This window comes from Spinacia oleracea, chromosome 3 (genome assembly GCF_020520425.1).
Source record: "Spinacia oleracea cultivar Varoflay chromosome 3, BTI_SOV_V1, whole genome shotgun sequence".
Lineage (NCBI taxonomy): Eukaryota > Viridiplantae > Streptophyta > Magnoliopsida > Caryophyllales > Amaranthaceae > Spinacia > Spinacia oleracea.
In genome coordinates this window covers 62,589,344-62,600,878 of record NC_079489.1, presented here as the reverse complement: position 1 = coordinate 62,600,878, position 11,535 = coordinate 62,589,344, and the positions used below count along the sequence as shown (strand labels likewise).

Genomic DNA, 11,535 nt, shown 5'->3' with positions numbered 1-11,535 from the left:
TTGGTAGGTGAGGCAACGATTTCCACCCACTTTGACACATAATCTACAGCAACAAGGATATACAAGTTACCCTTGGACGATGGGAATGGTCCCATGTAATCAATTCCCCACACATCGAAAACCTCAACCTCAAGGATCCCGTTCTGTGGCATCTCATACCTCCTCGAAATAGTGGCGGCCCTCTGGCACGCATCACAAGCGATAATAAAAGCATGTGCATCCTTGAACATAGTAGGCCAGTAAAAACCACATTGTGACAGCTTAGCGTTTGTTTTAGACGGTCCATGGTGACCACCATAAGGTGAAGAATGACACCTACTGATAACACCTTGAACCTCCCATTCTGGGATACAACGCTTGTACAACCCTTCAGCAGTCTCACGAAACAAATAAGGGTCGTCCCAAAAGTAGAACCGGACATCATGTAGGAATTTCTTCTTTTGTTGATATGTAAGATCGGCCGGAAGAATTCCCCCCACAATGTAGTTAGCAAAATCTGCGAACCATGGTGACTGACTGGCAAGTGCAAGTAAATGATCATCCGGAAATGAATCATCAATCGGTGTAGATCCCTTACCATCATCATACCTCAATCTAGACAAGTGATATGCAACCACATTCTCAGCCCCTTTCTTGTCGCGGATCTCTAGATTAAACTCCTGTAGCAGTAGTATCCATCGAATAAGCCTAGGCTTGGCTTCCTTCTTAGAGAGCAGATACTTAAGGGCCGCATGGTCAGTATAGACTATCACCTTGGATCCAATCAGATAGGTGCGGAATTTATCCAAGGCATAGACTATGGCTAGAAGCTCCTTCTCAGTAGTAGCATAATTAACTTGAGCTTCATCTAAGGTCTTACTTGCATAATAGATGGCATGTAAAACCTTCTCCTTTCTCTGACCCAAAACTGCCTCAACTGCATAATCACTTGCATCACACATTATCTCGAACGGAAGATCCCATTTGGGAGAACGAATGATGGGAGCCGAAATCAGTGCCTGTTTAATCCTGTCAAAGGCCTCAAGACAAGCATCAGTGAACACAAACGGGGCATCCTTGAGGAGGAGTTGGGTAAGTGGTTTAACAATTTTAGAAAAATCCTTGATAAAGCGGCGATAAAATCCCGCATGACCAAGAAAACTTCTAACACCCTTCACATTAACTGGAGGGGGAAATTGTTCAATCACTTGGACCTTAGCTCGATCCACCTGAATGCCCTTATCAGATATCAAATGTCCCAAGACCACCCCTTCAGTAACCATGAAATGACACTTTTCCCAGTTCAAGACTAAATTACACTCTTCACATCTTTTCAAGACTTTAGTCAGATTTAGTAAGCAAGAATTAAAAGAAGTACCATAGACACTAAAATCATCCATAAACACTTCCATGATAGACTCAATAAAATCAGAAAAGATACTCATCATGCAACGTTGGAAAGTAGCGGGTGCATTACACAGACCAAAAGGCACCCTACGATATGCAAAGGTACCATAGGGACAGGTGAATGTGGTCTTTTCCTGGTCGTCTGGATGTATGGGAATTTGAAAGAAACCAGAATAACCATCCAGATAACAGAAAAACTTGTGACAGGCCAGCCTTTCTAACATTTGATCAATGAAGGGAAGGGGAGGAGTGTGAGCAGTCCCATACTGTTTGGAGGGCAGGAGGCATAGATGCCAAACAAACCTGACCCCTATCTATCGTCGTGGAAGCTGTTTCTAGGAAAGATTATGGTTCTCGGGTATCTAATAAATTAATCCCCCAAAACGGAGAAGCTTAAGGAGACTAGTGAGGAGGGGGTATCATCGGACGGCAACTACCCCGATCGAATTATTTGGCCCCACTCGTTATCAATGGGATCAGGGATACTTTCAGCAAGAAATATACCGATGGAAACATCTGAGTAGCTAAAGGAAGGGAAATCAACCGAGACCCCGTTAGTAGCGGCGAGCGAGGGTCAAGGAAGCAAGCATAATAGGACTTTATTTATAAGCCCAATTACTTACGCGACGGGGTGGCAGCGCACGTTTAGGGTGCTCTGCTATCGTGCGCCCAATCTCCAATGGCGAGGAAGAAGAAACATCAGCCTGAGAATCCTACGATGGTAGTTCCGGCGGGTAGCTGTTAGACTACCAACTCAATCAAGTTTCGCCTTTTGTTTGAAAACCTTACTAATAGAAAGGGCAAAGATGCGCTCAATCCGTTGCTTCTTGTTCCAACTTAAGGGCTTCAGATTGATAGAAAATAATATGATCTCGGGCTCGCTCACAGAAGAACCCATCATTTGAAGATTCACATCATCCGAAAGTGTAAATCCCTTATCTCTCGTCAAGATTGGGAAGTCACGATCGGCAGCATTTTTATGTTGATCTGCATATTCTATCTACTCATGAGCAATTTATTCATAGTGAAGTTAGAGATTCCCATGGAAAATTCGCTTTTTATTTGACTGCCACTTATGGTTTGCACACTATTGAAACAAGGAAGGCCTTATGGTCTGGTTTGCGCACTGTTGCGGTCTAGCTATCGGATGACAAAAGGATGCCGGACCTTGTTAACGCGCACATTGATGAAGCCTTTTGAGGGCTATTCGATCGATATCTCGCAAGAGCGCTCGATCAGTGAGCTATTACGCACTCTTTCAAGGGTGGGTCCAGCCGTTGGTACTCCGCATCTTCACGGAGAATTCAATTTCACCGGGTCCATGTCGGAGAAGCGGGGCAGTCGTTACACCATTCGTGCAGGTCGTCACTCATGTGTGCTTTGCAGCCTTCTTGATGCAATCTTTTTTCATCAATTTTGGAACTCAGTTGTCCCTGATGGGGTTCTGCTGAAATTGGATTTAATGCTTTTATTTGAAACCGAAAGCTATTTCAAAATGGTCCTTTTTAGTAGCAACATTAAGACGCCTATAATCATTGCACATGCGCCAACCTGTGACTACCCTAGTTGGTATCAACTCATTTTTTTCATTTCTCACCACACTTGTCCCCCCTTTCTTAGGCACTACCTGAACAGGACTCACCCACTTAGAATCAGACACATCATATACAATACCCGCATCAAGAAATTTCATAACTTCAGCTTTTACAACATCTTGCATGACAGGGTTCAAACGACGCTGGGGTTGGATGCATGGTTTATGATTTTCATCTAGATGTATCCTATGCATACAAAAGTCAGGGCTAATACCCTTTAAATCATCAATACTGTACCCAATGGCCTTTTTGTGCCTTTTCAACACAATAAGAAGTTGGGATAACTGGTCTGCATCAAGTGCAGTACTGACGATCACAGGGCAAAGTTGTTCATCATCTAAAAACGCATATTTAAGGTTAGCAGGAAGAGGCTTAAGTTCGGGTTTCTTTACCTCTTTAACAAAACAAACCGGCCGAACTAACCTCTTCAATCTGGTGCTCTCCGGCTCATATTCTCCACCATTGAGAGCCAACTCTAGAGCATCCACTTCAGCACTCCAAGAACTGCTATCACCTGCAGAAGACTCACAACAAAGCACTGCCTCCAAGGGATCTCTTTCGAGAACTTGGGAGACGTTATCACGAGTAATAAAATCAACTACATCAATACGATAGCATTGTTCTTCCTCTAGCATGGGACTTTTTAAGGCATTATTCAGATTAAAAGTCACCTTATCATCCCCAACAGACAAAGTCAATTTCCTACTTTTAACATCAATGACCGCCCCCGCCGTGTGAAGGAAGGGTCTACCTAAGATTATGGGAATTTGAGAATCCTCCTGCATGTCTAGTACTACAAAATCTACAGGTATATAGAATTTACCTACTCTAACAGGGACGTCCTCTAAAACACCTAAGGGGTATTTGACAGAACGGTCGGCCATTTGTAGAGTGATATTAGTAACCGTTACCTGCAAATTTTTGACCACTTCCAAGAATCTGCCAAACTGTTTGTCTAGCTTATTCTTGAGTTGTCGGTTTGGGAAGGGGAGTGCAATAGGTGGTACTTGAATATTGGCCCCCCTCTTAACCTCAGTTGTAGCCTCAGTCTCATTGACTACCTTTTCAGCTTCCTTACCATCCATAACTATCTTTGGGATTTCCTCACTGACCAGACCACTAGCAGACACCCCAGAATCAACCTTAACCTGCATAGAAGGACCATCATAATCCCTACCACTCCTCAATGTAATTGAATTAGCTGTCTCCCTATTTTCGGGCTGTGAAGGAAATTGGCCTGGTGGCCTCCCTGCAATGGTAGTAGCCATCTGTGCCAACTGTGTGTCAATGATCTTGTTGTGAGCAGTAAGAGCATCGATCTTTGCATCCTTTTCACTTAGAGATTTTTGCATTTGAAGCATCATGTTTCTTATCTCTACTAGCATAGGGTCAGGCTGTGTGGCTTGAGGTTGTGGTGGTGGAGGTGATGTGTGTTGTCTAGGGAACCCAGGTGGTCCACTAGACTGTTGGTTGTAGTTGTTCCGTGGTTGGTAGGATTTTTGATGTGGGGGTTGGTATGGTTGTTGTGGTGGATGTTGGACTTGGTGAGGGTTCTGGATATTGTTGCTCCTGTAGGATAGTAGAGGGTTGTTTTTGTAGCCCTCATTGTAAGAGTTGGAGAATGGGTTATTTTGTTTGTAGGATTGAAATGCGTTACATTGTTCAACAGAGCTCCTACATTCCTGTGCATAATGACCAGACATTCCACAACTTTCACAAACAGTAGCAGGTTGGGCACTCATAGCATCTACACTAGCAGGTTGGGCAGATTGAGCATTGGCTGCTTGCATATTATCAAACTTATAGTGTAAAGCAGTCAATTGGGCAGTTAATTGTTCAATAGAATTTAAATCATGCTTACCACCCCTATTAGATAGACCTCTAGGATTCCCATATTGGGCATTGTGAATGGCTATCTCCTCAATCACCTCCATAGCTCTAGGCACCTCAAGTTGCATGAACCTCCCACTGGCAGCCGAATCTAACAAACATCTAGACTCATTGCCCAGACCATTATAAAACTGCTGAATCAAGAACCAATCTTCCAAACCATGGTGCGGGCATTCTCTTTGCAAATCCTTGAATCTCTCCCAGACCTCGAACAAACTCTCATCTGCTTGTTGTGAGATACCTAATATCTGACCCCTCAGACGAGCCGTTTTCTCAGGTGGAAAATATTTAACATAAAAGGCAAGAGCCAAGGACTCCCAATTAGTGATTTTCAAAGCCGCCCGATTCAACCCATTAATACACAGTTTAGCTTTCCCACTCAAAGAGAACGGGAAAAGTATCTCCATAGTCTGCTCCGGAGTCAATCCCTTTTGCTTGATGGTGGAACAATATTGGATGAAGGACTGAATGTGAAGATTCGGATCTTCACCTGGTTCCCCACCGTACTGGCGTCTCTCAATCATGTTAATCAATGCATGCTCAATCTTGAAGGTCTCAGCTGCAATAGAAGGCATGATCGCCTTCGGTAGCACGGACAGACTTGGCTTAAAATAGTCTATAAGCCGTGGGGTAGGTGGCGGTAGTAGAGTTTCGTCACCCATCTCTATCTCTGAAACTGAATCTGTATCTGAAGGAAAAAGATCGCCAATATTATGATCAGAATCAGAGTAATTCCCACACTGTGCAATGAAAGTTCTTCGTCTACGAAAGGTTCTTTCGAGCTCAGGATCGAATGGAGTAAGATTACTAGTACCTACGGTCCTGGGCATAGACAAAGACTACAAAACAATGTGAGATCCGGTCTCAAGGAACGTGAGTTCCTTGAGTAGTAACAAACAATAATCTAGGATAAGCAATCAACAACAGAAAATAAAACCGTCTCCCCGGCAACGGCGCCAAAATTTGACAGGCTAAAGTCGTATCACCTAATCAAAAGTAACCTAAGGTCCACTAGCTAGGTAGCAAGGGAAGTCAGGATCGAATCCACAGGGAGACATGCGTTCTTTCTACTATTAATTAATTAAACTAAACTATTGGGAACAAGATTTGGTTGATTGTTTGTAAACTATGACTACGAACGATAATTAAATAAGTATGAATCAATATATTAAGGAAATCCAGGGCATAGGTTCACCAGCAATTAACAATCCAGGACAATGAACAATCACGATAATCAACAAAGTAATTAATTAGACTAGCATGTTCTCTCGAATCGATACTAGTCATAGACTTAGAATTAACGGGCTCTCGCTACTTATTAATCCCAATTCTACCTATTGACACAAGCCTAAACATCAAATTGCATCTCTTGAATCTTAACTTGATATTGCATAACTACGCAATTAAACCTGCGCAAATCTAATTGAATAGTGGAATAAACCAATCAATAGGAATTAATCACAATGCCAACAATCACAATTATTCAATATCCCATCATATTAATTCATGGATCCCCAAACCCTAGAAATTAAACTACTCAAGCATGTTGACAATAAACAAAGCAATTAGCATAATTGAAAACATAATTAAAGCAAAAGAAATGAATGAAATAAAGAACAATACCTAATTGAAGAACAATAGAATAATAAAGTTTGAACTTTTGATTAGAAATAAAACTAAGTGTTTTGGACAAATTAGAGAGAAAACTAAGCTAAGGAAAATAAACTAAGTGTTTTTTACTAGAAAAATAATGTGTCCCTAAAAATATAAGGGGATAGTATTTATAGTTTGCCCAAAATACAAGCCAAAAACCGGAAAGAAAACACGCGCATAAGTGCAGGAGGTTGGCGTCGCCCGATCGGGCGATGCACTCGATAGTCGGCCCGATCGGGCCAAAATCCGCCCGATCGGGCGGATTGCGAACTATCCACATAAGCTTCCGGATGACCGCCCGATCCGGATCGGGCGAGCTGCGCCCGATCGGGCGCGCGTTGATGAGTCCAATTTGCTTCAATTCCGCCCGATGGTTGCATTTCGCCCTCAGCTTCCAGGGCGATTTGCAATCTTCAATATAACTCGCCCATATCACTGAGTCTAACTCTCGGGGCTCAACCATAAGCATCCAAGGCCCCCGAAGTCGACGATGGAGGTCCCGAACTTCCTCGGTCTCATATAGTGGCCTAGATCAACATGAAACTAAAGACCAATTTCTCATAATCAAACTTGAAACTCAAGGTACACTCAATAACACACATTAGTACTAGAAACGGCTCCTAAGAGCACGTTTGACACATAAAAAGTACTAAGGGACGGGGGTGAAACACTATATAAAACGCACATATAACTTACCTATTCTATTCCAATTCCGTATTTTAAATTATGATATTATTATTGTTTTGAATAATTAAAATGTTGGGAATCGGTTATGAACACCGTGCTTTGAGGATTTATGTGTTGTGATTCTTTAGGATTGTTTTAATTATTAAAGCATGAATTTCAGATTCGTTTATTTAATAAAGAATTGATTTTTATGATGTTAAATTGGTTTTATTGGGATTTTCAAGTTAGGGTTTTAACCTAGACCTAATGAGTCAATTGATTAGCATAATTAGGTGATGATTTTAATTATGATAATCAATTATATTTTCAGATTTATATAAAGGCTTAAAGTGTTGATTTTTATTGATTTTAAAGGCGAAAAAAGTATGTTTTCATACTAGGGATTGGTTTTGCAAATTGAGACGATTATTTTTATTGAAGAACGATTGAATTCTAAAGTTTAAATAAGGTTTAAGATTTTATAAAGTTGCTGGAAATTTAATGAACATGGAAATAATTAGTTTCATTATTTTGGTGATAGGAGGTGATTTCTAAGTGAGTGCTCGTATTGCAAAGTGGCCCCTACGCTTAGGTATTCAAGGTACGTACAAGTCTAGGGCGACCACACCATTTGTCAAGAGAATTGTGTGATTGTGTTGACGTGAATTATATTATGTGGATTCATGTTTATTTTGGTGAACGATCATGTGAATTATGATGCTGGATTTATTGGATTATTTGTTGAACAAGCATGTTGGGACTATTACGAGTATGGATTTCATTGTCAATCATGTTGTTCAATATTTATGCATGTATGGTTTGTTTCACATGCAAGGGATGGATTATTTATTATTATGCTATTGTACGGGATGTCTAGCATACTTTGAGCCAATTATTCGTACCTCGTTGTACTATTTATTTTACCACATGTGAAGGGTGTTAGGTTATGATACATATGACAAAACATAAATCATGCGGAAAACCTTAATGCCAGGAAACATATTATTTACACATAATCATTTAGCATAATTCAGATGCATACACTTTGTATCGTGCCCTCCCTAGCTGCGCCCGAACCGAACAAGAACAAGTCTTTAGGACTCCAAGTGTCGTCCCTCCGTAGATAGTCCACAGCACGTCCGGATCCGCCTTAAGCTTGACCAACTAGAATCGCCCTTAAGGTTCTAATAATTTTCGGCTAATAGGCTACAAGTGTTTGGCTGATTTTGTTCCAAAATCTTACCTTTGAATACTTCAATTCTCGATGTAAATATGTGACCCTAGGCACCTATTTATAGAGTTTATGGAAAGGAATTATAATCCTATGAGAATTCAAATCTATTTAATTGCAATCCTACTAGGACTCTAATTAAACAAACTTTATCTATTAGGATTAGATTTAATCATATCACGAATCCCGATAGCCTTAGGATTCTGAGTAACACACACGAGTGGCAATGCACCGCACGCAGGCCTTACGGCCCACGCACAGCGCACGGCCCACTCGTCGCAGCCCCTTGCTCCGCATGCGCGCGCGCCCAAGGCCTTGGCTGGGCCTGGCCTTCGCGCTGGGCCTGGTCTTGGCTTTGGCGTGTGTTTGCGCTTTGGCTTGCTGGGCGATGGCCCGACTTCGTGCTGGGCCTTCGTCTGGCAGGCCTCGTCCGATGCTAATTCGTACGATACGCTTCCGATTAAATTCTCGATTCCGGAATTTATTTCCGATACGAACAATATTTAATATTTCCGATTCCGGAATTAATTTCCGTTTCGAACAAATATTTAATATTTCCGTTTCCGGAATTATTTTACGATTTCGATAATATTTCCGATTCTGACAATATTTCCGTTTCCGGCATTATTTCCGATTCCGGCAATATTTCCATTTCCAATAATATATTCCGATACGTACCATGTTTCCGTTTCCGGCAACATCTACGACTTGGATAATATTTATATTTTCGATACGATCCATATTTCCGTTTCCGGCAATATCATCGTTTCCGGAGTATTCACTTGCTTGCCTTTGACGATCTCAGCTCCCACTGAAACCAAGATCCGTCGATTTCGAATATCCATAGATGGAGTATTTTAATGCCATTAAATACTTGATCCGTTTACGTACTATTTGTGTGACCCTTCGGGTTCAGTCAAGAGTAAGCTGTGGATTAATATCATTAATTTCATTTGAATTGAAGCGACCTCTAGCTAGGCATTCAGCTCACTTGATCTCACTGAATTATTAACTTGTTAATGAATACTGAACCGCATTTATTAGACTTAACATTATATGCATACTTGGACCAAGGGCATTATTTCCTTCAGTCTCCCACTTGTCCTTAGGGACAAGTGTGAATTTCCTAATTTCTTTGTCGCTCGATGCTTGCTCTTGAACATAAGGTAAGAGTTGTCATCCTTATTATATCCAGAGGTGTTTCTCGGTTTCAGAGTTCAACTGATCAAATAAACAGATAATCACAGCCTATGATTCATCCGAGCACGGCCATGCATTTTACAGTTTCTAGCTCTCGGAGTGGCCTTGTACAACTTTCAGCATCTCATCCCGATTTATGGGAGGATAATCCCAATCTTGCGATCTTGAGATTAGACTTCGTTTGATAGGTGATTACCTGAGCGTTGCCTTTATAGCCTCCTTCTACGGTGCGGCGGTTGGTCAACGTCAAAGTAAGCAGTTCTCAAACAAGTAATCTCAAATCACTCAGGTATTGAGGATTTAGTGTCTAATAATTTTAATGAAATTTACTTATGACAGATTTTCATCTCTTACCGTAAAGTTTCATAGGTCTGTCCGATACTAGTCTTCCCAAAGTAAGTATCTATGCAATTGATTATGACATTGCCATGTCCACATAGTTCAAGAAACAGAACTACTAGTCATCTTGCATTCTAGTCGTCTAACGTTTTCTATGCGTCCATCTTTATAGAAAACTCTGACCAGGGACCATTTTCAACTTTTGACATTCAATTTCACTTGATAGACATTTCTTAGTCACAGGACTGGTCCTGACAGTCTATCTTGAATATTTCGTCAAATTGAAGGGACTCATCATTTAATAAACCACAAATTAAATGGAAAATGAATTCTATTCATTTATTGTGAATGATTAACCAATAATGTTTTACAAAGATTTAAACTCTAAAACTTTAAAACATTAAACAAGGACATCAAAGCCATTCTCCAATATGCTTGATTCCCATAGCTGCAGTGTGCGAGTTGTGCTTCGCTTGCGGCAGAGATTTAGTCAATGGATCTGAGATGTTGTCATCAGTTCTAATCTTGCTTATCTCGAATTCTTTTCTTTCAACGAACTCTCGTAGAAGGTGAAATCTACGAAGTACATGCTTGACTCTTTGGTGGTGTCTAGGCTCCTTTGCCTATGAAATAGCTCCGTTATTATCACAATATAGGGCTATTGGTCCTTTAAGGGAGGGGACTACACCAAGTTCACCTATGCACTTCCTTAGCCATATAGCTTCCTTTGCTGCTTCATGTGCAACAATGTACTCCGCTTCAGTTGTAGAATCCGCAATGGTGCTTTGCTTAGCACTTTTCCAGCTTACTGCACCTCCGTTGAGGCAGAAGACAAACCCAGACTGTGATCTGAAATCATCTTTGTCGGTTTGGAAACTTGCGTCCGTATAGCCTTTAACAATTAATTAATCATCTCCACCATAGACCAGGAAGTCATCTTTGTGCGTTTTCAAGTACTTTAGAATATTCTTGGCAGCAGTCCAATGTGCCTCTCGTGGGTCTGACTGGTATCTGCTCGTAGCACTGAGTGCGTACGCAACATCCGAGCGTGTACATATCATAGCATACATTATTGAACCAATCAATGATGCATATGGAATCCCACTCATTCGTCTACGCTCATCAAGTGTTTTTGGGCACTGAGTCTTGCTTAGAGTCATTCCATGAGACATGGGTAGGTAGCCTCGCTTGGAGTCTTCCATCCTGTAACTTTCAAGCACCTTATTGATATAAGTGCTTTGACTAAGTCCAATCATCTTTTTAGATCTATCTCTGTAAATCTTGATGCCCAATATGTACTGTGCTTCTCCTAGATCCTTCATCGAAAAACATTTCCCAAGCCAAATCTTGATAGAGTTCAACATAGGAATGTCATTTCCGATAAGTAATATGTCGTCGACATATAATACTAGAAAAGCAATTTTGTTCCCACTGACCTTCTTGTATACACAAGATTCGTCTGCGTTCTTGATGAAACCAAAGTCACTGACTGCTTCATCAAAACGTATATTCCAGCTCCTGGATGCCTACTTCAATCCGTAGATTGATATCTTTAGCTTGCATACCTTTTTAGCA

General features: G+C 41.1%; 1 non-coding gene across 1 annotated transcript; it reads left to right on the top strand.

Moving 5' to 3' along the window:
* Positions 1-5,027: 5,027 nt before the first annotated feature.
* On the top strand, positions 5,028-5,134 carry LOC130470904 (small nucleolar RNA R71). The gene has a single exon (XR_008931620.1). It is a non-coding gene; the product is annotated as a small nucleolar RNA R71 (small nucleolar RNA).
* Positions 5,135-11,535: the final 6,401 nt, after the last annotated feature.